The sequence below is a fragment of the Hordeum vulgare genome, chromosome 5H (assembly GCF_904849725.1).
Source record: "Hordeum vulgare subsp. vulgare chromosome 5H, MorexV3_pseudomolecules_assembly, whole genome shotgun sequence".
Taxonomy (NCBI): Eukaryota; Viridiplantae; Streptophyta; class Magnoliopsida; order Poales; family Poaceae; genus Hordeum; species Hordeum vulgare.
Window position 1 is genome coordinate 164,887,613 of NC_058522.1, and position 24,249 is coordinate 164,911,861.

Genomic DNA, 24,249 nt, shown 5'->3' on the forward strand with positions numbered 1-24,249 from the left:
GGCAGGCGTGTTCCTGGCTTGGAGCCCCTTCATTTCCTCCGACTTTTGCTGGGCTTCTTCTGTAGCGCAAGTCTCCTTGAATTTTTCAAAGTCCTCTTCCGTTATTGACGGATTGTCACCATAAATCTTGGACCACGGCTCATTCTTAAGAATGGCTTTTCTCACCCGTACTTTCTAGGCGGACAAGGCGTTCGTGAACGTTACCATTGCCTTGTTGTTTATATTTGTCAAGTTTTCGTCCTTCCACGGATGTTCTACCTCTTCATCCCGGCTGGGGAACAGGAACCTATTGTGCAACTTCGTTAGGAGCGTTTGCTCCATATGTGGTATCTTCTTCAACTTTTCTTCATTGATGTTGGCGGTTTCCCTGAGGATGCATCCTAGTTGATTGTCGTAGCACTTGCGCGCTTTCTCCGGCTCCGTTGGGTCTAATTTCATGGGGTGCATCGCCGTGACCACGATTTGTCCGGTGCCAAGCTCATTTGGTTTTCTTGCCCTCTTCGTCTTCGGTCCTTGACCGACTAAGTCAGCATCATCGCCGTACATGGGGGCGGCGTCGGTGCCGGTGGCGGTGCCAGCGTCGGTGTCGTGGTTGGTCTCACTGCCACCCTGCATCCCCGGCTTGCATTGGTCCAGGTAATTGAAACATTCATTTGCTTCCTGAAAATGGTTATCTCCGACGTGACCAGAACCCCCGGCTTTGTCGTGGCTAGACATATTAATTTCCTACGAATATTTAGTTATAATAGTTTAATTCTATGCCGAATAATTGTAAAACAAAATTAACCTAAATAATTCTAAAAATAGAATTAACCTAAAACAACACTATTAGCCTCTTCTTCTTCCGTTCCTCCTCTTCTTCCTCTACTCCACTTCCTCTAATAATTCTAAAACAGAATTAACCTAAATAATTCTAAAACAGAATTAACATAAAAAATATAATTCCCTCTCCTTCTTCCTCTTCTTTCTCTCCTCCTCTTCTTCCTCTCCTTCCTCTCCTTCCTCTTCTACTTCTCCTATTTTTCTTCTACTTCTCTTCTTCTATTTTTCCTCTACTTCTCCTCTTCATTCCCATTTCTGGCAATTCCATGGCACTCCATATGTCCTAGTTTCTAGCACTAGTCATGCTGAAATTCACAAAAAATTTCGGGATGACCTTTGCTAAAAAGTGGACATATGGAGTGCTTGAAATTTGCGGGAACGGAAATGAATCAACATTCTGACAAAACATAGGCCACTCGGATATAGCAACAATGAACAAGTACAACAGATGGGCTAAATTCTTCTCATGAAGATGCATAAATGTCCATACAAAAAAATTATAGTTTCTACTTTCAATATTCAAATCAAAACAGATTGAATTATTGCAAGAAGTGTCTCAAACCGAATCTTGACAAGTTCAGCAATAGAAACTATAGGCAAATCATATCACTGGCATTTATGCTTGACATGCTCCTCAAAAATCATATACTCCTAACTCATTTCTCCACATAAACATGTTATATTGTGAAGAGCAAGCACTCTCCAAATTTATAGCATCGATGCAACATAATCTTTAGTTTTTGTAGAGAGAACCTCTTTTCACATGTATTTTATTGAATTATATGCCCTTGCACATCACCATATTAATACAAAACTACAGTAGGATCCTTTCCTATTGTTTTCCTATGTAAACAGAGAATTATCTCTTAGTGTTATCTCTAAAAGTAAAATATTCGCATTCCTCCATTCATTGCAACGGTTAAATACAAAATATTTGCTTAATCTATGTTTTCTAAGATGTGGTATACTTAATTTGATGCCCTGAGACCTAATATCTTCATGTTGAGATTCGCGTGAGGATGGCAAGAATATTTTTCATTTCTTTCTATGGGAATGGGTGTGATGCATGACTTAACAATATTAGTGTAGAGGGATAGGAATGTAGATTCTTACATAAAATAATCCACTCAATTTACATGTACCCAGTCCAAAATTTCAATTAGAAAACATGTAAGAGATGATGGCATCTAAGTATAATGAGTAATTCATTTTATCCGCACTGTCACCATACCATCTCCATGTAAAAAGAGAAAACAGTAATATAATTTTATTTCCCTCCCTTCCAAATTTTCTATCTGTGTTGTTGGGTATTGCTAAAAAATCAAAACAAGGAATTATCATCATATTGTTGCTTCATTTAGGAAAACCGAGCCCATCTCATACTATTGTACATGTCGTATAACACACTAGGTAGATCAAATACAGTATCGTTGATTCATCTCAAGGTCGTGGCCAGGGCCAGCGGGGGCTATTAGCGGTAGGCTTCGGTGGCACAACGACAGGGCCTTACGGGGAGGCAGCGGGTGTCGCCAACGGCACTCACCGGCGGTCAGGGTGGAGGCAGCCCGTGCGGGGTGGGCCTGGCGAGGAGGGCCAGGGCTTCTACATGGACAAGGCGCGTCTGGCGACGGCGGGGTTTGCCGAAGGGGGACGGGGGATGCGGTGGCCGGAGTGAGGGAGGAAGGAGTAGAGGAGTAGGGGGGTCCTCACTGTCGTTGGAGGCGAGGAGGGAGGGCTCCGGTGAGCAGGGAGGGCTCCGGCGGGCGGGGAGGGCTCCGGGGAGCGGGGAGGCATCCGACGGGTAGTGGCAGCGATAGGGGGAGTGGAGCGCGCGTGGGAGAGGGGGGAGGGAAGGAGTGGAGGGATAGGGGGAGTTAGGGGATTTTGGGTCTGGTTAACCAGAGGTAGCAGTAGCGCTGGATTGGTTCTAGCGCTACTGCTAAGATAGAAGTAGCGTTGGTGCTAACCCGCCGCTACTCCTAAATGACCTAGGTTATATAGGAGTAGCGTTGGACAAGACCGGCACTACTACTAACTTAGAAGTAGCGTTGGAGCCAAGCCAGCGCTACTGCTAACTTTATTTTCTTTATTGCTTTTCTTTATTAATTTATTTTTATTACCTTTCTTTCCTTTTTATTATTTTCCTTTCCTTTTCTATTTAGTTTCCTTTTTGTTTTGTATTGTATTCCTTTCTCTGTTTTTATTTTTTTTTTGGTTTCTCCCAACGGCCTCTCGCACGCATGTAGTCGATGACGAGAACATCTCCCTTCCACACTACGCGAATATTACTGGAACCATGTGTTGTTGCATACACAAAATACATACATATATATAAATGATTGTTTCGCAGCTGCATCGAAGACGTTTCATGTTGAGCTTCTTCCCTTTCTTTTTCGTTGTCTTGATTGTTATTTTCCGGCATAATGGAGTATGATATTTCTTAGGTAATGTAGTCTTGATTCTTCAATTCACGTATGCTTCATCGTCATCGTCATCTTCCCTCAGTGGGTTGTCGTATTGGTCGTAGTTTTGCTCGGTGGCGACTCCATCCATTCCGACGATGTTCCTTTTGCCTCTCCTCACAACAACGCGGATGAGATTGGTTGGGTCGGTTATGAAGAAGCATTGTGTCAAGTGCTTAGCGTGTATCCATGGCTCAGTTTTGGCAATGATGTTAACATTGATGGTAGCTCTCTTTGCGTCGGGTATAGACATGGTAGTGAAATACTTGTTTTCTCTTACGACGGCGTTATCCCACCTGACACGGAACATCGTCGCATTGTGCTTTCCAGCATAGTTAAGCTCCTAGATCTCTTTGACCCTTCCGTAGAATCTTTTAGTTGTGCCGTTGGAGTCGGTCACACATTCAGTCATCACCGCTGAGTTCTGGTAATCACTGTCCATGTCTTTGTCCTCCGTGTTGAACGTGTACCCGTTGATATCGTATGCCTCATAGGACACGAGTTTGGGAGCGGGTCCCTATGCTAAGACGTGCATGAGAAACCCGTCCGCACTGCCCTCTTCGGGGGGATTAGCACGAACATGCTCTTTGAACCAACTCAAGAAAGTGGCGTTATGCTCTATAGTAACTTCGTCGTCCATCTTGTGCATCCAGTGATCATGCTAATTCTTTGCAATGATTTCTTTGTGTAGTGTTACATAATCATCTACCACATCTAGCTGTTGTAGAACTACTAAGTTAGCCTTGTCAAAGTCGTCCCATCGATTCGAGTAGTCCACATGCAATTCCCTCCAGCCATTGTTGTGACGTTCTCCTCCGAGCCTCCCATGGTGCTTGTTGACGGGCAAACCAACAACATGGTCTTCTTTGCCCATATAATTCTCGCAAAAGGAGATGCACTCTTGGGTCAGATACTCCTGGACGATGCTCCCCTCTGGATGGGCCATGTTACGAACGAATCCTTTGATCACCCCATTCATCCTCTCCAACCACATCATGCTGTGAAGGAATGTCGGCCCGAGGTCGAAGATGTTGTCCACGATGTGGACACACAGATGCACAATGATGTCAAAGAATGGGGGCGGGAAGTACATATCAAGCTCACAGAGTATGACAACGATCTCTTCCTGTAGCCTTCGGAGCCGCTTCACACTAATGGACTTTCGAGAGATAATGTCGAAGAAGTTGCAGAGACCAGTAAGTGTCTCACGGACGTGCTTGTCCATTATCCCTCTAATGGCAACCGGGAGTATCTACTTCATCATCACATGACAGTCATGAGACTTCATCCCGCTGAACCTTTTCTTCTTGGTGTCTAGAAATCTGCTTATCTTCCCACAGTAACTGGAACTAAATTTGATTCTCTTAAGGTACTTGATGAATTGATCGATCTCCTTCAGACTTTAGGTGAAGCAAGAAGGGGGGCAAAAATTCTGCTCCTTTTTGTTGACTTTTCTTCCCCTTGGCCCCGTCGCTGTCTCCGTCTCTGTCTCCTCCGTTGACTTTTTACGTGGCATGTGGAGATCCCCCTAATCTGCAAATCCTCCAAGTCTTTCCTTGCCTTCGGCCCATCCTTGGTCTTCTTCGGCATGTTCATCACTGTACCAAGCAAGATCTCAAGGATATTCTTCGTTATATGCATTTGATCAAGGCAATGAGGTGTCTCGTGATTGGGCCAGTACTCCAAGTCCCAGAAAACAGACCTCGTTTTCCATACCTTCAGCAGCGGATCCGGCGCCTTTTCCATCTTTCCCAGCGCGGGGAACTGTTGCCAGTTATTCAACAACTCGTTGATTTCTGCGCCGCTCCTCTTACATGGAGGTCCTCGATGCTCATCCCAACCATTGAATAGATCTCCACGTTTTGTTCACGGGTCATCCTTTTCGAGCCATCTACGATGCCCCATGTACACGATTTTCCCAGACCCGCCATCTTTCGTTGACGTAAGCTACTGAGATGTTGTATCATCCATGCACCTCGTGCATCCGTGGCACACCTGGCCTGAGGTGTACTCGTAACCGAGATAGTCGTGCACCGTCGTCATCAGTGCAGCTCTCATATAGAAATAATCTCTTATGCTGGCGTCCCATGTCTTGACCGGCGATTTCCATAACGTGTCTAGCTCCTCTTTCATAAGCCCCATATATAGGTTAATATTATTTTCCGATTGTTTCGACCCTTGAATCAACATGCTCATGTGTATGTACTTTGTCTTCATGCACTTCCATGGTGGGAGGTTGTACATCCATACAAAGACGGGCCATGTGTTGTGGTTGGTGCTCTAGTTTTCAAAGAGATTCATGCCATCGGTACACGCACCAAGCACGATGTTCCTTGCATCTTCTCCGAAAAAACGATATTCGACATTGAGTGTTCTCCACTGGATACCATCTAAGAGGTGTCTCAGCTTTGGATCATCTCCATCATCAGGCTTCTTCCTCTCCGCATGCCAGCGCATGAGCTTTGCTTCCTTAGGATCTACGAAATACCGTACAACTTTTTGAGGAGCTTTCTTTCCTGCCTTCTTGTATCGAGAAGCATTGCACACTGGACACCTAGTTTTTTCCGCGTGCTCACCCCGATAAATGATGCAATTGTTGGTGCATGCGTGGTATCTAATGTGCGGAAGATCAAGAGGGCAAACAATTTTCTTGGGGTCATCGACACTAGTAGGACACAGGTTCCCTCCAGGAAGAACTTTATTTTGTAGATACTTCAAGTGATCATCGAGGCTTTTGTTTTTCCATTTTTTTTTGGCCATCGTCTTTAGAAGTTCGAGCATGAAACACAAGCGGGTAACCTCGGGATCGCAACCGTCATATAATGGAGTCTTCGAGTCTACTTCATGTTGCGCCAGCTTGGCCTCCTCTCTATAATCAACTATGTCGCTATTCGTATTCTTGCGAAGGAGGTCTCAAACATGAGGGTCCTACACGACTGAACTTAGTAGCGTCGAAGTGTGCGGCATGTCTATTGACTCTTCTCCGCCATGTCCGGACTCTGCTACTTCGCCGTGTCCAGAATCTTCTCCGACGCCATGTCCAGACTCTTCCCCGCCGTCGTGTCCAGACTCTTCACAACCATCGTGTTCAGCGCCATCGTCTTCTTGTCGATCGGTCATCTCTTCATCTAGACCCATATCATTGTTCCCTGCCATGGGGACGTCCTCATCATCATCTTCACTTATCCACCGAGTATAGCCATCCATGAAACCATTGGTCAGCAAGTGGGCCTTCAAACTGCCACGATCTTGTACACGGATCCAAAATTACTCCTTCTTTGCATCTTGTACATGGACATCTAATCCGAGTCCGTTTATTTGCATACATGTCCATAATCATGGATGGCAAGTATCGCCCCACCTTCCTATCATTCACCTTCATGACTACAAGGTATAACAAGCAAAAGTATCATAAACAAAATGCATGCATGTAAAAATTTGGCATGACCTTGCCTAAAAATAGGACATATCGAGTTTGCTCGTAATTCACCGAAATGGAAATAAATAGACGTTTCGGAAAAACATAAGCAACTCATGGGTCATGTCACTCATACAATATCCCTTCATATCGCAAACACACATATTCCCATTATTGAAATGCACTTTTTACTCACCTATATATATATACCCCGAGAGAGATTGTGCACGACTAAATAATGGAGAAGTAGCAATGGTGGAGAACTTAGAGAGAGGGAAGGAAAAAGGAGGGGATAGGGCAAAGGGGAGAGGAAGGGGGAGAGGGGGGAGTGTGGGTGAAATGAGGGCAACAATGGTGGAGGGAAGGAGAAAGGAGGGGATAGGGCAAAGGGGGGGGGGAAGGGGGAGAGGGGGTATGTGTGGGTGAAAGGGCAACAATGGTGGAGGAAAGGAGAAAGGAGGGGATAGGGCAAATGGGGGAGGAAGGGGGAGAGGGTGTGTGTGTGGGTGATAGGTAGAAGAAAGAGAGAAGAAGGGCAAGAATGGTGGAGAAGTAACAATGGAGGAGGAAAGGAGAAAGGAGGGCAAAGGGGGAGGAAGGGGGAGAGGGTGTGTGTGTGTGGGGGGGGTGTAAATGAAGCTTCCCACAACCACGTGTAGAAGTAATGCTGGTTCCAGAGGAGCGCTACTGCTATTGCACTTAGCAGTAGCGCTTTTCCCCAGCCAGCGCTGCTACTACAGCTGTTGTCGGTGGCCTCGTTGGGCCCCTTTTAGCAGTAGCGCTGTTTATAGGGAAGCGCTACTCCTATGGAACTTAGCAGTAGCGCTTTTTATAGTCCATCGCTACTACTACATATACTGTGGGTGGCCTCATTGGGCACCGTTTAGCAGTAGCGCTGGAAATGCATCCGCACTACTACTATGGTAGTTAGCAGTACCCCGTCCTATTTCCAACGCTACTGCTAAGTAGCTGCAGCGCGTGCTATTTTCCAGTGCTACTACTAGGCTCCTACCTATCAGGTTTTTCCTACTAGTGTATAGGATTGTGAGGAGTTTCCCCTTGATGAAGGAAAGGAATAGGATTGGCTCAAGCTTCAAGCAAGAAGACTCTACATTTTACATTTGTGAGAAATCACTTTGAGTCCAGAGGAAAGCCAATACTATTAAAAGGGGGTGCGGTATTATTATGAATTGGTTTCTCAAGTGCTTAGAGGTAGACACCAAAAATACTCAACCATTCTCCCACAAAATATGTTTGTCCAAAGCCAAACCTGTAAAACGGGTGCCACCCACTATTTCCACTCGACCCTACCGGTTTTATACTTCACACATCCTATACCAAACCCTACCATATCGGTACCACCAACTTTCACATCGGTGCCAGCGAGATTCAATGACCAACTTTTGTTGAGAAGATTTCAAGAATCGGAATTTCCGAGTTTGAAATTGGTCTTACCGAGATTTGGAAACTGATCTAGGTCATTGTATCAGTACCATCGAGATTCCTATATCAGTCTCACTGAGAATTCAAAAGTTGCCACATTTAGCGCAACTTGGTACCATCGAGATTCATTTCGGTGTCACCGAGTTGGGAAATAATGTCGTGACGGTTGGATTTTGGGGGATACCTATATATACCCCTCCACCTACCTTGCATTCGTAGCGGAAGCACTCAGGACACACTTACACTTCCTAGATCCGTTTTTTGAGAGAGAGCCACCTACTCATGTGTTGAGATCAAGAGATTCCACTCCAACCATTTGATCCTTGATTTCTAGCCTCCCCAAGTTGCTTTCCACAAGATCAATCTCTCCAACCCCTGCCAAATCTTAGAGAGAGTGATTGAGTGTTGAGCAAACTATCATTTGAAGTTCAAGAGCAAGGAGTTCATCGTTCTACCACATCTATTACCTTTTGGAGGGTGGTGCCTCCTAGATTGGTTAGATGTCGCTTGGGAGCCTCCTACTTCGTGTTGTGGAGTTGAACCAATATGTTTGTAAGGGCAAGTAGATCGCCACTTCATGTAGATCTACCATCAGTGAGGCTAGTGCTGTGTGGACGGAAGCCGTGGTGGAAAAGAGAAGGTTACTTCTTCATGGACCCTGATATATCTCAAACGTATCTATAATTTTTGATGGTTTCACGCTGTTATCTTGTATTCTTCGGTTGTTTTATGTACCTTTTATATCTTTTTTGGGACTAACTTATTAATTCAGTGCCAAGTGCCAGTTCCTGTTTTTTCCGTGTTTTTGACTCTTTTCAGATCTGATTTTGGAACAGAGTCCAAACAGAAGAAGACTAGGGGGCTTTTGGGTCAAGCCAGGTGGGCTCCAGGGAGCCCACAAGCCCCCACTCCGCCACCAGGGGGAGGCGGCGGTGGGCAGGCTTGTGGCCTCCCTGGCCGCCCCCTGACCTAGGTTTTTGGCCTATAAATTCCCAAATATTCTGCAAAAAATCAGGGGAGCCTTGAAAATACTTTTTCCGCCGCCGCAAGCTTTCGTTTCCGCGAGATCTCATCTAGAGACCCTTCCCGGCGCCCTCCCACAGGGGACTTTGGAAATGGAGGGCTTCATCATCATCATCATCGCCCCTCCAATGACTCATGAGTAGTTCACTTCAGACCTATGGGTCCGTAGTTAGTAGCTAGATGGCTTCTTCTCTTTCTTGGATCTTCAATACAAAGTTCTCCATGATCTTCATGGAGATCTATCTGATGTAATCTTCTTTGGCGGTGTGTTTGTCGAGATCCGATGAATTGTGGATTTATGATCAGATTATCTATGATATATATTTGAGTCTTTGCTGATTTCTTATATGCATGATTTGATATCCTTGTAAGTCTCTCCGAGTCTTGGGTTTTGTTTGGCCAACTAGATCTATGATTTTTGCAATGGGAGAAGTGCTTGGTTTTGGGTTCTGCAATGTGGCGACCTTTCCCAGTGACAGTAGGGGCAGCAAGGCACACATCAAGTAGTTGCCATCAAGGGTAAAAAGATGGGGTTTTTATCATTGGTTTGAGATTATCCCTCTACATCATGTCATCTTGCTTAAGGCGTTACTCTGTTATTATGGACTTAATACACTAGATGCATGCTGGATAGTGGTCGACGTGTGGAGTAATAGTAGTAGATGTAGACAGTATCGATCTACTTATTTTGGACGTGATGCCTATAGAAATAATCATTGCAAAGATATCGTCACGACTTTGCGCGGTTCTATCAATTGCTCGACAGTAATTTGTTCACCCACCGTCTACTTGCTTTCATGAGAGAATCCACTAGTAAACACTACGGCCCCCGGGTCTATTCACATCCTTCATTTACACCTCCGCTTTTACTTTGCTTTGTTACTTTGTTGCTTTCAGTTCTCACTTGGCAAACAATCTATATGGGATTGAAAACCCCTTCATAGCGCTGGGAGCAATTTTTTTGTGTTTGTGCAGGATCTAGAGATACTCCTCCATCGGATTGATACCTTGGTTCTCAAACTGAGGGAAATACTTACCACCGCTATGCTACATCACCCTTTCCACTTCGAGGGAACACCAACACAAGGATCCAAGGCCACGGGGGAAATCCTTTGCATACTTGCCTAGGAAGTACCTTAAGGCGTAGCCGCAGCTGAAGGATTCCTGGTGCCGTCGACACGACAATTTCCGGCGCCGTTGCCGGAGATCTTTTTTGAGATAGCAAAAGTATTTATGGCACCGTTGCAAGGGAAGCACAACTGACATTAGAAGTACTTCTGGCGCTGTTGCCGGGGAGGAGAAATCAAGATCTATGCAAGTAGGTCTCACAAACTCTTCTCTTGCATTTACTTTTGTTGCCAATTGCCTCTCGTTTTCCTCTCCCCCACTTCACATTTGCCGTTTTCATTCGCCTTTCACCTTCGCCGTTTTCTTTTGCCTTTGCCGGTTTTCTTGCTTGCTTGTGTGCTTGTTTGTTTGTTGAAGTCATCATGGCTGAAAACACCAAACTTTGCGACTTCTCCAACACTAATAATAATGATTTTATTAGTACTCCGATTGCTCCCGCCACTAGTGCGGAATCGTATGAAATCAACGCAGCTTTGCTGAATCTTGTTATGAAAGAGCAACTCTCTGGCCTTCCTACTGAAGATGCCGCATCCCATCTCAATACCTTCATTGAGCTTTGCGATATGCAAAAGAAAAGAGATGTGGATAATGACGTGATTAAGTTGAAACTTTTTCCTTTCTCGTTGCGAGATCGCGCAAAAACTTGGTTTTCTTCTTTGCCTATAAATAGTATCGATTCTTGGGATAAGTGCAAAGATGCTTACATATCCAAGTATTTTCCGCGGGCTAAGATCATCTCCTTACGTAACGATATGAGGAATTTCAAGCAACTTGATCATGAACATGTCGCACAATCTTGGGAGAGGATGAAGCTTATGATTAGAAATTGTCCCGCTCATGGCTTGAGTTTGTGGATGATTATACAAATCTTTTATGCTGGCTTGAATTTCGCTTCTCGCAATATCTTGGACTCCGCCTCAGGTGGAACATTCATGGAAATCACGTTAGTTGACGCTACAAAACTCCTAGACAATATCATGACCAACTACTCTCAGTGGCACACTGAAAGGTCGCCTGCTAGCAAAAAGGTGCACGCTATAGAAGAGATTAACTCGCTTAGTGCTAAGATGGACGAGTTGATGAATTTGGTTGCTAGTAGAAACGATACCGTAGATCCTAATGACATGCCACTATCTTCTTTGATTGAGAGTAGCAACGCTAGTTTGGACGTGAATCTTGTTGGTAGGAACAATTTTGGCAACAACAATGCTTTTAGAGGAAACTATGTTCCTAAGCCTTTTCCTAGTAACTCCTCTAGCAATTATGGCAATTCCTACGACAACACTTATGGAAATCACAACAAATTACCCTCTGATTGAGAGAGTAATATCAAAGAGTTCATCAACTCTCAAAAGATTTTCAATGCGTCCATAGAGGTAAAACTACTCAAAATAGACGATTTGGCTAAGAGCATTGATAGGATGTCTTGTGATATTGATGCTTTGAAAGTTAGATGCGCTCCTCCCAAGGTCAACTTGGATGAAACTTTTAAAGCTATGCGTATCTCCATGAATGAGAGCAAAGAAAGAACCGCCCAAATTCACGCTAGACATGAATGGTTTAAAAGGGTGCGTTCTACTGATGCAAATCACGAAGATCTTAAAGTGCTTGGTGTGTCTCCTCTTGAATCTTTGTTTTCACGTGTCAAATCTACTTATGGAGGGGCTGGATATGAATCCACTTTGGTTGAAAAACGCCCCAATGATTTAGAGTCCACCTATCTTGATGATAAAGGTGTGGAGAGTGGAGTAGAAGAAGTCAAAATTTTGGGTAGTAATGAAACTCCCACTTTGGATTTCAAGGAATTCAATTATGATAATTGCTCCTTGTTTGAATGCATTTCTTTGATGCAATCCATTGCAAACTCTCCACATGCTTATAGCCAAAGCAAAGCCTTTACCGCGCATATCGTAGATGCTATGATGAAATCTCTTGAAGAGAAGCTCGAACTAGAAGTCTCTATACCTAGAAAGCTTCATGATGAGTGGGAACCTACTATCAAAATCAAGATCAAAAACTATGAGTGCAATGCTTTGTGTTATTTGGGTGCTAGTGTTTCCGCGATTCCAAAGTCTTTATGTGATATTCTTGGTTTTCATGAGATTGAAGAGTGTTCTCTTAATTTGCATCTTGCGGATTCTACTGTCAAGAAACCCATGGGGAGGATCGATGATGTTCTTATTGTTGCAAATAAGAACTATGTACCCGTGGATTTCATTGTACTTTACATAGATTGCAATCCTTCATGTCCCATTATTCTTAGTAGACCTTTCCTAAGGACTATTGGTGCTATCATCAATATGAAGGAAGGGAATATTAGATTTCAATTTCCTTTAAAGAAGGGCATGGAGCACTTTCCTAGAAAGAAAATAAGATTGCCTTATGAATCTATGATGAGGGCTACCTATGGTTTGAGCACCAAAGATGACTATACGTGATTCCATCACTTTCGCCTAGCTAAGGGCGTTAAACAAAAGCGCTTGTTGGGAGGCAACCCAACGAATCTATCCTTTTTCTTTCTGTTTTGTGTTTTCCACACTTTCATAATTATGTTATGATTGTGTTTTTTGTGTTTCTTTTTGTGTTCGTGCCAAGCAAAACCGTTATGATTAGTCTTGGGGATGATCGTTTGGTCATGCTGGAAAAGACAGAAACTTTCTGCTCACGAAAATAATTTTCATTTTTTTCTGTAAGAGCTTTTGAGTTGATTCTTTTTGCTGCTGATTGCTACGCAATTTCTTCAGACTGTCGTAATTGTTCAGAATTTTTGAAGTAAGAGAGGTATACGAAACATACAGATTGCTACAGACTGGTCAGTTGTTAACATATTCTGTTTTTGTTGTGTTGGTTACTTATTTTGATGAAACTATGGATAGTATCGGGGGGTATTAGCCATGGAAGATTGAAAGTACAGTAACCCAACATCAGCACAAGTAGAATTTAAGTTTGCTATAGTACCTAAGGAAGTGGTGGTTTGCTTTCTTGTACTAATGTTATCACGAGTTTTTGTTTAAGTTTCGTGTTGTGAAGTTTTCAAGTTTTGGGTGAAGTTCTTATGGACAAAGAGTAAAGAGTGGCAAGAGCTCAAGCTTGGGGATGCCCAAGGCACCCCAAGAGATTCAAGGATGCCGTAAAAGCCTAAGCTTGGGGATGCCCCGGGAAGGCATCCCCTCTCTCGTCTTCAATCCATCGGTAACGTTACTTGGGGCTATATTTTTATTCACCACATGTTATGTGTTTTTGCTTGGAGCGTCTTGTATCGTGGGAGTCTTTTATTTTCGTTGTGTCATAATCATCCTTGTTGCACACCTAGAGAGAGAGACATGCACACACCGTGATTTTGTCGAGCTTCACTTATATCTTTTGGTAGACAATTCAGCTCACATGTGCTTCACTTATATCTTTTGAGCTAGATACTTTTGCTCTATGTGCTTCACTTATATCTTTTAGAGCACAGCGGTGCGTGGCTTGGTAGTTGATCTATGCTTTGAAAGTAGTCTCAAAAGGGGTAGTTTTCCAAAGGGATAGGAAAACTTCCACCTTCATGTGCATTGAATAGTTAGAGAAGTTTGATTCATCTCAATTAGTTTTGAGTTGTGGTTATGGTAATATTGAAGTCATGCTAGTAAGGTGTTGTGGATCTAGAAATACTTGTGTTGAAGTTAGTGATTCCCGTAGCATGCACGTATGGTGAACCGCTATGTGATGAAATCTGAGCATGATTAGTTTATTGATTGTAATCCATTGCGTGGCGGTCGGGATCGCGCGATGGTTTATACCTACCAACCATTCCCCTAGGAGTATGCGTTGAATGCTTTGTTTCAATTACTAATAAAACTTTTGCAACAAGTATATGAGTTCTTCATGACTAATGTTGAGTCCATGGTTTAGATGCACTTTCACCTTCCACCATCATTATCTTCTTAGTGCCGTGCAACTTTCGCTGGTGCACAAAACCCACCATTAGCCTCCCTCAAAACAGCCACCATACCTACCTACCATGGCTTTTTCAAAGTCATTCCGAGATATATTGCCATGCAGCTACCACCATGACATGTGCCACCACGTCTACATTGCCATTGCATGATCGTAAGATAGCTAGCATGATGTTTCCATTGATGTCTATGCCATGCTAGATCATTGCCACGGTACACTACCGAAGGCATTCCATATAGAGTCATAGTTGCTCTAAGTTTTGAGTTGAAAGTGTGATGATCATCATTAATGGAGAATTGTCCCATGTGAGGAAATAAAAGAGGCCAAAGAAGCCCAGCAAAAAAAAGAGGCCAAAGAGCCCACCAAATAAAAAAAATGAGAGAAAAAGAGAGAAGGGACAATGCTACCACTTTTTCCACACTTGTGCATATTAAGCACCATGATCTTCATGATTGAGAGTCTCTCGTTTGGTCACCACCATATAGCTAGTGGGAAATCTTCATTATATAACTTGGCTTGTATATTCCTATGATAGGCTTCCTCAAAATTGCCTTAGGTCTTCGTGAGCAAGCAAATTGGATGCACACCCACTAGTTTTGTTTAAGAGCTTTCACATACTCGTAGCTCTAGTGCATCATTTGTATGGCAATCCCTACTCATTCACATTGATATCTATTGATGAGCATCTCCACAGCTCATTGATATGCCTTGTTAGTGTGACTATCTTCTCATTTTTTGTCTTGCAACCTCCACTACATTCCACACCATCTATAGTGCTATAACCATGGCTCAGGCTCATGTATTACGTGAGAGTTGAAAAGGTTTAGAAAGTAAAGGTGTGAAACAATTACTTGGCCAATACCGGGGTTGTGCATTATTTAAATTCATTGTGCAATGATGATAGAGCATAGCCAGACTATATGCTTTTGTAGGGATAACTTTCTTTTGGCCTTGTTATTTTGAAAGTTCATGATTACTTTGCTAGTTTTCTTGAATTATTATTGTTTCCACGTCAATAGCAAACTATTGTTTTGAATCTAATGGATCTGAACATTCACGTCACATAAGAGGAATTACAAAGGACACCTATGCTAGGTAGCATGAAAGCATAAAAAAAATCATTCTTTATCACTTCCCTACTCGAGGACGAGCATGAGTTAAGCTTGGGGATGCTTGATATGTCTCAAATGTATCTATAATTTTTGATGGTTTCACGATGTTATCTTGTCTTCTTTGGTTGTTTTATGTACCTTTTATATCTTTTTTGGGACTAACTTATTAATTCAGTGCCAAGTGCCAGTACCTGTTTTTTCCATGTTTTTGACTCTTTTCAGATCTGATTTTGGAACGGAGTCCAAGCGGAAGAAAAACCCCGAAATAATTTTTTTCCCGAACGGAAGAAGACCAAGGGGATTTTGGGCCAAGCCAGGTGGGCTCCACGGATCCCACAAGCCCCCACTCCGCCACCAAGGGGGAGGCGGCGGTGGGCAGGCTTGTGGCCTCCCTGGCCGCCCCCTTACCTAGGTTTTTGGCCTATAAATTCCCAAATATTCCGCAAAAAATCAGTGGAGCCTCGAAAATACTTTTCCGCCACCGCAAGCTTCCGTTTCCGCGAGATCTCATCTGGAGACCCTGCCCGGCGCCTTGTCGGAGGGGACTTTGGAAATGGAGGGCTTCTTCATCATCATCATCGCCCCTCCAATGACTCGTGAGTAGTTCACTTCAGACCTACGGGTCCGTAGTTAGTAGCTAGATGGCTTCTTCTCTCTCTTGGATCTTCAATACAAAGTTCTCCATGATCTTCATGGAGATCTATCCGATGGAATCTTCTTTGGCGGTGTGTTTGTCGAGATTCGATGAATTATGGATTTGTGATCAGATTATCTATGATATATATTTGAGTCTTTGCTGATTTCTTATATGCATGATTTGATATCCTTGTAAGTCTCTCCGAGTCTCGGGTTTTGTTTGGGCAACTAGATCTATGATTCTTGCAATGGGAGACGTGCTTGGTTTTGGGTTCTGCCATGTGGTGACCTTTCCCAGTGACAGTAGGGGCAGAAAGGCACACATCAAGTAGTTGCCATCAAGGGTAAAAAGATGGGGTTTTTATCATTGGTTTGAGATTATCCCTCTACATCATGTCATCTTGCTTAAGGCGTTACTCTGTTATTATGGACTTAATACACTAGATGCATGCTGGATAGCGGTCGACGTGTGGAGTAATAGTAGTAGATGCAAACAGTATCGGTCTACTTGTTTTGGACGTGATGCCTATAGAAATAATCATTGCATAGATATCGTCACGACTTTGCGCGGTTCTATCAATTGCTCGACAGTAATTTGTTCACCCACCGTCTACTTGCTTTCATGAGAGAAGCCACTAGTAAACACTACGGCCCCCGGGTCTATTCACATCCTTCATGTACACCTCCGCTTTTACTTCGCTATGTTACTTTGTTGCTTTCTGTTCTCACTTGGCAAACAATCTATAAGGGATTGACAACCACTTCATAGCGTTGGGAGCAAGTTTTTGTGTTTGTGCAGGATCTTGAGATACTCCTCCATCGGATTGATACCTTGGTTCTCAAACCGAGGGAAATACTTACCACCGCTGTGCTACATCACCCTTTCCGCTTCGAGGGAACACCAACGCAAGGCTCCAAGCCACGGGGGAAATCCTTTGCATACTTGCCTAGGAAGTCCCTTAAGGCGTAGCCGCAGCTGAAGGATTCCTGGTGCCGTCGACACGACAATTTCCGGCATCGTTGCCGGAGATCTTTTTTGAGATAGTAAAAGTATTTCTGGCATCGTTGCAAGGGAAGCACAGCTGACATCAGACCCCTTGTGGGTGGATCCCTCCATGGACTCTCGCAGCCGTTACCCTATGAGGGTTGAAGTCTCCATTAACATGGACGTACGATAGCGCCACCTATCAGAACCATGCCAAAAATCCTCATGTCAACCATTGCGTTTGATCTCCCTACCTTACCCTCGACTTTACATTTGCATGTCTTACTTTCTACTGCTATACTCTTAGATGTGAATGTGTAAGGTGTCCTTAACTAGTCATAATTGCTGAAACTGACCCACAACTAAAACTAGGAAAAGGCTAAGTTTTTATCTTGTCAAGTAGTCTAATCACCCCCTCTAGACATGCTTTCGATTCACAGTGCGGCGTGCGTGTGCGCTCTGCCACACACGGGAGGGAAGGAACATGAGGTTAGGGATGGTGGGGGTTGGGCTGGGTCAGCGCTATAGCTCCTTAGAGCCAAGGGGCACAGTGCCCCTTTCCCCTTTCTTTTATCTTTTCCGCTTCTTTTAAAAGGCTTCTTTTTTTACTTTATTTCAATATCAAAATGACTTCTATAAAATAGGGACCTGGTCCATTAAATACATTGCGATTTATGGCACTGCCACAAAAAGTTTGGGACTTAATTGAAAATGTTTTGATTTTCCATAAATTAGAAGGTCATTTAAAAATGCTTTATGGCTCTCTTTTAAAATGCTAGAGTCCACACCAGCAAGTTGGTGATGTTGTTTTCCTTAACACTACTTGTTTTGAAATACTTGTTCAGTGTTCAATGATACGTCTCAGTCGTATCTATTTTTTCGAACTCTTTTGCCCTTGTTTTGGACTCTAATTTGCATGATTTGCATGGAACTAACCCGTACTGACGCTGTTTTCAGCAGAATTTCCATGGTGTTGTTTTTGTGCAGAAATAAAAGTTCTCGGAACGTCCTGAAAATTTACGGAGATTTTTTCTGGAATTAAAGAAAAATACCTGCGCAAAGATCCACCGGAGGGGGCATGCCAGTGGGCCACAAGCCCACAGGCCGCGACCACCCCCCTAGGCCGCGCCATGCAGGCTTGTGGGGCCCACGTGGCACCACCGCTCCCAATCTCAGCTCTATATCTTCCGTTTCGCCTGGGAAAAAAAATCAGAGAGAAGGTTTCATCGCGTTTTGCGATACGGAGGCGCCGCCATATCCTGTTCTTCATCTGGAGGGCAGATTTGGAGTCCGTTTCGGCCTCCGGAGAGGGGAAATCATCGCCATCTTCATCATCAAACTTTCTCCATCGACAATTCCATGATGCTCTTCATCGTTCGTGAGTAATCTCATCGTAGGCTTGCTGGACGGTGATGAGTTGGATGAGATCTATCATGTAATCGAGTTAGTTCTTGACGGGGACTGATCCCTAGTATCCACTATGTTCTAGATTGGTGTTGCTACTACTTGGCTATGCTTAATGCTTGTCACTATGGCCCGAGTGCCATGATTTCAGATCTGAACCTATTATGTTGTCGCCAATATATGTGTGTTTTAGATCCTATCTTGCAAGTTGTAGTCACCTACTATGTGTTATGACCCGGCAACCCCGGAGTGACAATAGCCGGAATCACTCCCGGAAATGACCATAGTATGAGGAGTTCATGTATTCACCGCGTTTTAATGCATTGGTCCGGTTCTTTATTAAAAGGAGAACCTTAATATCCTGTAGTTTCCATTAGGACCCCGCTGCCATGGGAGGGATGGACAATAGATGTCATGCAAGTTCTTTTCCCTAAGCACGTATGACGACATACGGAATACATGCCTACATTAGATTGATGAACGGGAGCTAGTTACATATCTCTCCATGTTATAGCTATTACATGATGTATCACATCCGTCATACTCATCCATCACCGATCCACTGCCTACGAGTCTTTTACTACTGGTTCTCGCTACGTTACTTTGCCTAGGCTTGTCCCTTGCTACAAAAGGGATTGGGCCACTTTGCTACTGCTGTCGCTACTGCTGTTACTTGTTACTTTGCTGCTGCCGCTACTGCGGCTCCTTACTACTCCGCTGTTACTTGTTGCAAGACTTTGTTGGCGCCGTTGCCGGGGAGGCTAGGTAAGCGGCACTAACATCCCGTCAACAAGGCTTTTTCTGGCACCGTTGCTATCATACTACCTTGCTACTGATACTTTGCTTGCAGACACTAATCTTTCAGGTGTGGTTGAATCTGACACATCCAGCTGCTAATACTTGAGAATATTCTTTCGCTTCCCGTCTTGGCAAATCAATAAATTTGGGTTGAATACTCTACCCTCGAAAACTGCTGCGATCCCATACGCTTGTGGGACATCAAGGCTTTTCTGGCGCCGTTTCCGGGGAAGAACAACTATGTTCTCTGAGTCACTTGGGATTGACATCTGTTGATCACTATGAGGAATCCGAAAGATCCAATAACTAAAATCCACTACGAGGAGAGGTAAGGAACTGCCATCTAGCTCTGCACTTGATTCACCTTCAGTTCTGAGTAAGTTTGCGACTTCGCCTCCTGCTAGAAATCTTGATATGTCGCCTGTGCTTGATGGTGCTACTTCTGCTGCCCATGATGCTTATGATGATGCTATGCTTGATACTATGCCTGATGATGCTATGCTTGATACTATGCGTGATGATGCTACGCTTGATACTATGCCTGATGATGCTATGCTTGATACTGCTTTGCCACTTGGTGCCCTTGATGCACATATTGCTAGAGCTGCTCCTAGATGTCGTGATACTTCTGAAACTGCTGATACTATTGAAGTAGAACCTGCTACTATGCCTGAATTGCCCGTTATGCCTGATACGTGCTATGTTATGGAGGGAGAGATAGCCGTGGATTTTCTTGCGTGTAAGGATAGCTATGATGTTGAGAAACTTCTGCGCAAGTGGAAAGAAAAATCTCTGAACGCTAGGATGAAATACGACCCGAAGTTTGCTACTTCGCCTATCTTTTTGACCGATAAGATTTATGAATTCTCTGTCGACCCTGAGTTAATCACTTTGGTCGAATCTGATCCTTTTCACGGTTATGAGTCTGAAATGGTTGTAGCCCATCTTACCAAACTGCACGATATAGCCACACTATTCACTAGTGAGGAAAAGATCCGCCAGTACTATATGCTCAAGCTATTTCCTTTCTCGCTAAAGGATGATGCTAAGACTTGGTTCACTTCTCTTGCTCCTGGTTGTGTGCGTAGCCCCCAGGATATGGTCTACTACTTCTCTGAAAAATATTTCCCTGCCCATAAGAAGCAAGCTGCCTTGCAGGAAATATACAACTTTTCTCAAGCTGAAGAAGAGAGTCTCCCACAAGCTTGGGGGAGGCTTATCCAGGTGCTGAATGCTTTGCCTGATCACCCTCTTGAGAAGAATGAGATAGTTGATATCTTCTATAATGGACTTACCGATGCTTACAAAGACCATCTAGATAGTTGTGCCGGTAGTGTTTTTAGGGAACAAACTGTAGAACAAGCTGAGATTCTACTGAATAACATCTTGTGCAATGAGAATGCTTGGACTATTCCCGAACCACCTCCTAAGCCAACTCCGAAGAAAAGAGGTATTCTATTCCTCAGTCCTGAAGATATGCAAGAAGGCAAGAAATCTATGCGAGAGAAAGGCATTAAATCTGAAGATGTCAAAAATCTAGCACCTATCGAAGAGATCCATGGTCTCGATAACCCGATACAGGTAGTAGAAGTAAATTCTCTGCGCAGGTTTGATGAGAGTGATATTCCTTTTGATAAACCTGCTAGCCTATGCATGGATGAATTTGATAACTTCGTTGTGAAACAACAAAGTTTCAATGATTATGTTAGTAGACAATTGGAAAAGAATGCTCGTATTCTTAGTCATTTAAGCGCATTTGTGGACAGAAACGTCAACGATCTTAAGCTTCTGAGTAAACATGCTTCTATGGTTACTACTCAGGTAGAACAAGTACTTAAAGCTCAGAATGACTTGCTCAATGAGTTGAATGACAATTCTGTCAGAGTCATCACTAGAGGCGGTAGAATGACCCAGGAACCTTTGTATCCTGAGGGTCATCCGAAGAGAATTGAACAAGATTCTCAAGGAGTTAGCACTGACGCACCTAGTCATCCTAGAAAGAATAAGAAAGATGATAGTAACCTGCACGCTAGCAACCCTGTTGCTGCTACACCTGAGAGTCCAAATGATGCCTCTGTCTCTGATGCTGAAACACAATCTGGTGATGAATATGAGCCTAATGATAATATCAATAGTGATGTTCATGAAGATGCTCAGCCTAGCAATGAAAAGGATGTGGATATTGAACCTAGTGTTGATCTTGATAACCCACAACCTAAGACTAGAAGACATGATAAGAATGACTTCACTGCTAGGAAGCACGGTAAAGAAAGGGAGCCATGGGTTCAGAAACTTCTGCCCTTTCCTCCCAAACCATCCAAGAAAAAGGATGATGAGGATTTTGAGCGATTCATTGAGATGATCAGACCTGTCTTTCTGCAATTGCGTTTGACAGATATGCTCAAAATGTCTCCGTATGCTAAGTACATGAAAGATATTGTGAATTATAAGAGGATGATACCTGATCTTGAGATCTCCGCCATGCTTGCCAATTACACTTTCAAGGGTGGAACTCCGAAGAAACTAGGTGATCCCGGTGTGCCCACTATACCTTGCTCCATTAAAGGTAACTACGTTAGAACTGCGTTATGCGACCTTGGAGCCGGTGTTAGTGTTATGCCTCTTTCTCTTTTATCGTAGGCTTGAACTGGATAAGTTGACACCCATTGAAATATATCTACAAATGGCCGACAAATCAATTGTTTTCCCTATCGGCATTTGCGAGGATGTGCCTGTTGTGGTTGCTAACACCACTATCTTAACAGAATTTGTTATCTTGGATATTCCTGAGGACGATGCCATGGCTGTCATCCTCGTAAGACCCTTTTTAAACACTGCAGGGGCTGTTATAGATTGCAACAAAGGCAATGTCACTTTCCATGTCAACGGTAATGAGCACACGGTGCACTTTCCGAAGAAACAATATCGAGTACATTGCATCAATGCTATCGAAAAAACTTCATCAATTCTTATCAGGAGCTTTGAATGCCCTATTCCTCGTGTCAAGATGAAGTATGATTTACTGGTTGGGGAGATTCACATCCCCATTGAGGTGACCTAGTGACTATTAAAAAATTCTCCGTTCTCTTTTGCGATTCGAGGAAGTTTTGTCGAGGGGATTTGATCAACCCCATTGACGGATTTCTTTCGATGACCATGAGATGGATGAATCAAGGAGTCACAAACCTCTGTTCCAAGCTTTCACTTTAGGTTGCTTAGAAGAAAAATGATAGATTTAGTTTAGTTTTCCCTGTTTTTTGTCTTAGCGCCCGGTAGAAAAATACCCCAAAAATAAAAGTTCTCCGAACGCTGTGAAAATCAAGTATGATTTTTTCTGGATTTTTTAAAAAATTCTGAGACAAAGAGTTTGTTTGGGGGCCACACCAGTGGGCCACAAGCCCTATGGGTGCGGGCACCCCCTAGGCCGCGCCACCCAGGCTTGTGGGGCCCACAGGCACCCCTCCACTCCTTCTTGCTCTTATCTCCTTCTCCTACCTCCAGAAAATATCGTTTCACAGCTCAAACCCGTGTTCTTGCTCCTCTTGCTGGGATTTTTGATCTCTTTGCTCAAATCACCATTCTCCAAACTGTTTTGGTGAAATTACTCCTTGGTAAGTGACTCCTCCATTGATCCAATTAGTTTTTGCTCTAGTGCCTTATACTCCGCGTAATTTTGCTGCCTTGGTGACCATGTTCTTGAGCTTTGTATGCTGATTCTAGCTGGTCCCAAGTAGTTTTGATACGTGATATGGTCTCTAGGCACTGGTGGGAGTAGTCGCTACTAGTTTAGTTGAACCTTGTTCTCCTTTCCTTTGGGTCACTAAAATTTTCAGAAAAGGAAGATGTTTAGGAGAAACTTTGATGGTGGTTCCTCAAGCAAGAGAGGTCCCCGTCTCGCGATTCGAGAGCCTGATCCTTACCAACCTAGGGACGCGCAGGTACAACCATGTGAATGGCCTTCTGATGAATTTATGATTGAGTTAGGTTTCAAAGATGAGTTTTATGCACTTGTTCGTAACGTCGGACTCGAAGAATTCATCTCCGATAAACGTGAACAGTATGTTGCTCTCATTGCCTCTTTTGTTAGTAGATTCAAATTTTCAGCTGGCCGTGAGCCGTCGGTACTATTTGATCTCTATGATAAATCGTATACCATGGATTTAGAGGATTTCAGTAGAATTTGCAAAATACCTATTTGGGATAGCCTCGGTGATCCTCCTAAATCTTCGGTTAGAGATTTTTGCACTAGTATTACAGTTGGAGAAACTAGAGACATTACGCAAGCTACCATGGGGAGTATTCATTTTCCTGCCTTGCATTACTTTGCCCTCTTCATAGGCTGATGCATTAATGGCAAGATTGAGCATTGTCACCTCTGCGCACCCGACCTTAGTATCCTTAAGAGCGAAGTGACGGGTGACAAAAGCTTCAACATGGGAGCTATTATAGCAAGGAGGCTGAATAAGAATGCTATTGAAGGGGATTTCTTTGGTGGGATCTATGCCACTGGCATAGAAAATTTTCTTGGAGTACCCATCCGCGAAGGAGATCCCCCGCTCCATACAACCTTCCTTGACCGCGTCGCTTTGACACGCTACTAGTTCCTTGAGAGGGATGACGAATCCCTCCTATACCGATTGATATTTAACCGACAGCGTGTTTTCCATATTACCCTTCCTGCTCCTGCCTTCTTTGACTTTGAGGTAAAACAGAGATATTACATAACCAGAGGAGAGGCAGAGGAGTATGAGAGGGAGGCTAAGCCTGCTCGTCTCCGTGAGGCAGTGGCTGCAGTGCTCCCGTATAACCCCGATTATGATTTTGGATTTCGCTAGGACCATCCTTGGGAGTAGACCAAGTTAGGCCAAAAGCCTAAGCTTGGGGGAGTACGTGTTCTCACCGACTTTACATTCTTGCTTATGCTTTCACTTTGTTAGCCGGTGTTCACACGTTGCCACTGTATCATCCATGCTAGTTTATTTTCTTTTCCTCGTTTTCTTTTCTTGTGTTTGTCTAGTTTGAGAAAAACCAAAAATATTTTCTTTTCTTCTTTTGTTTGTTGGGAGCTTTCCCGTGTGGATA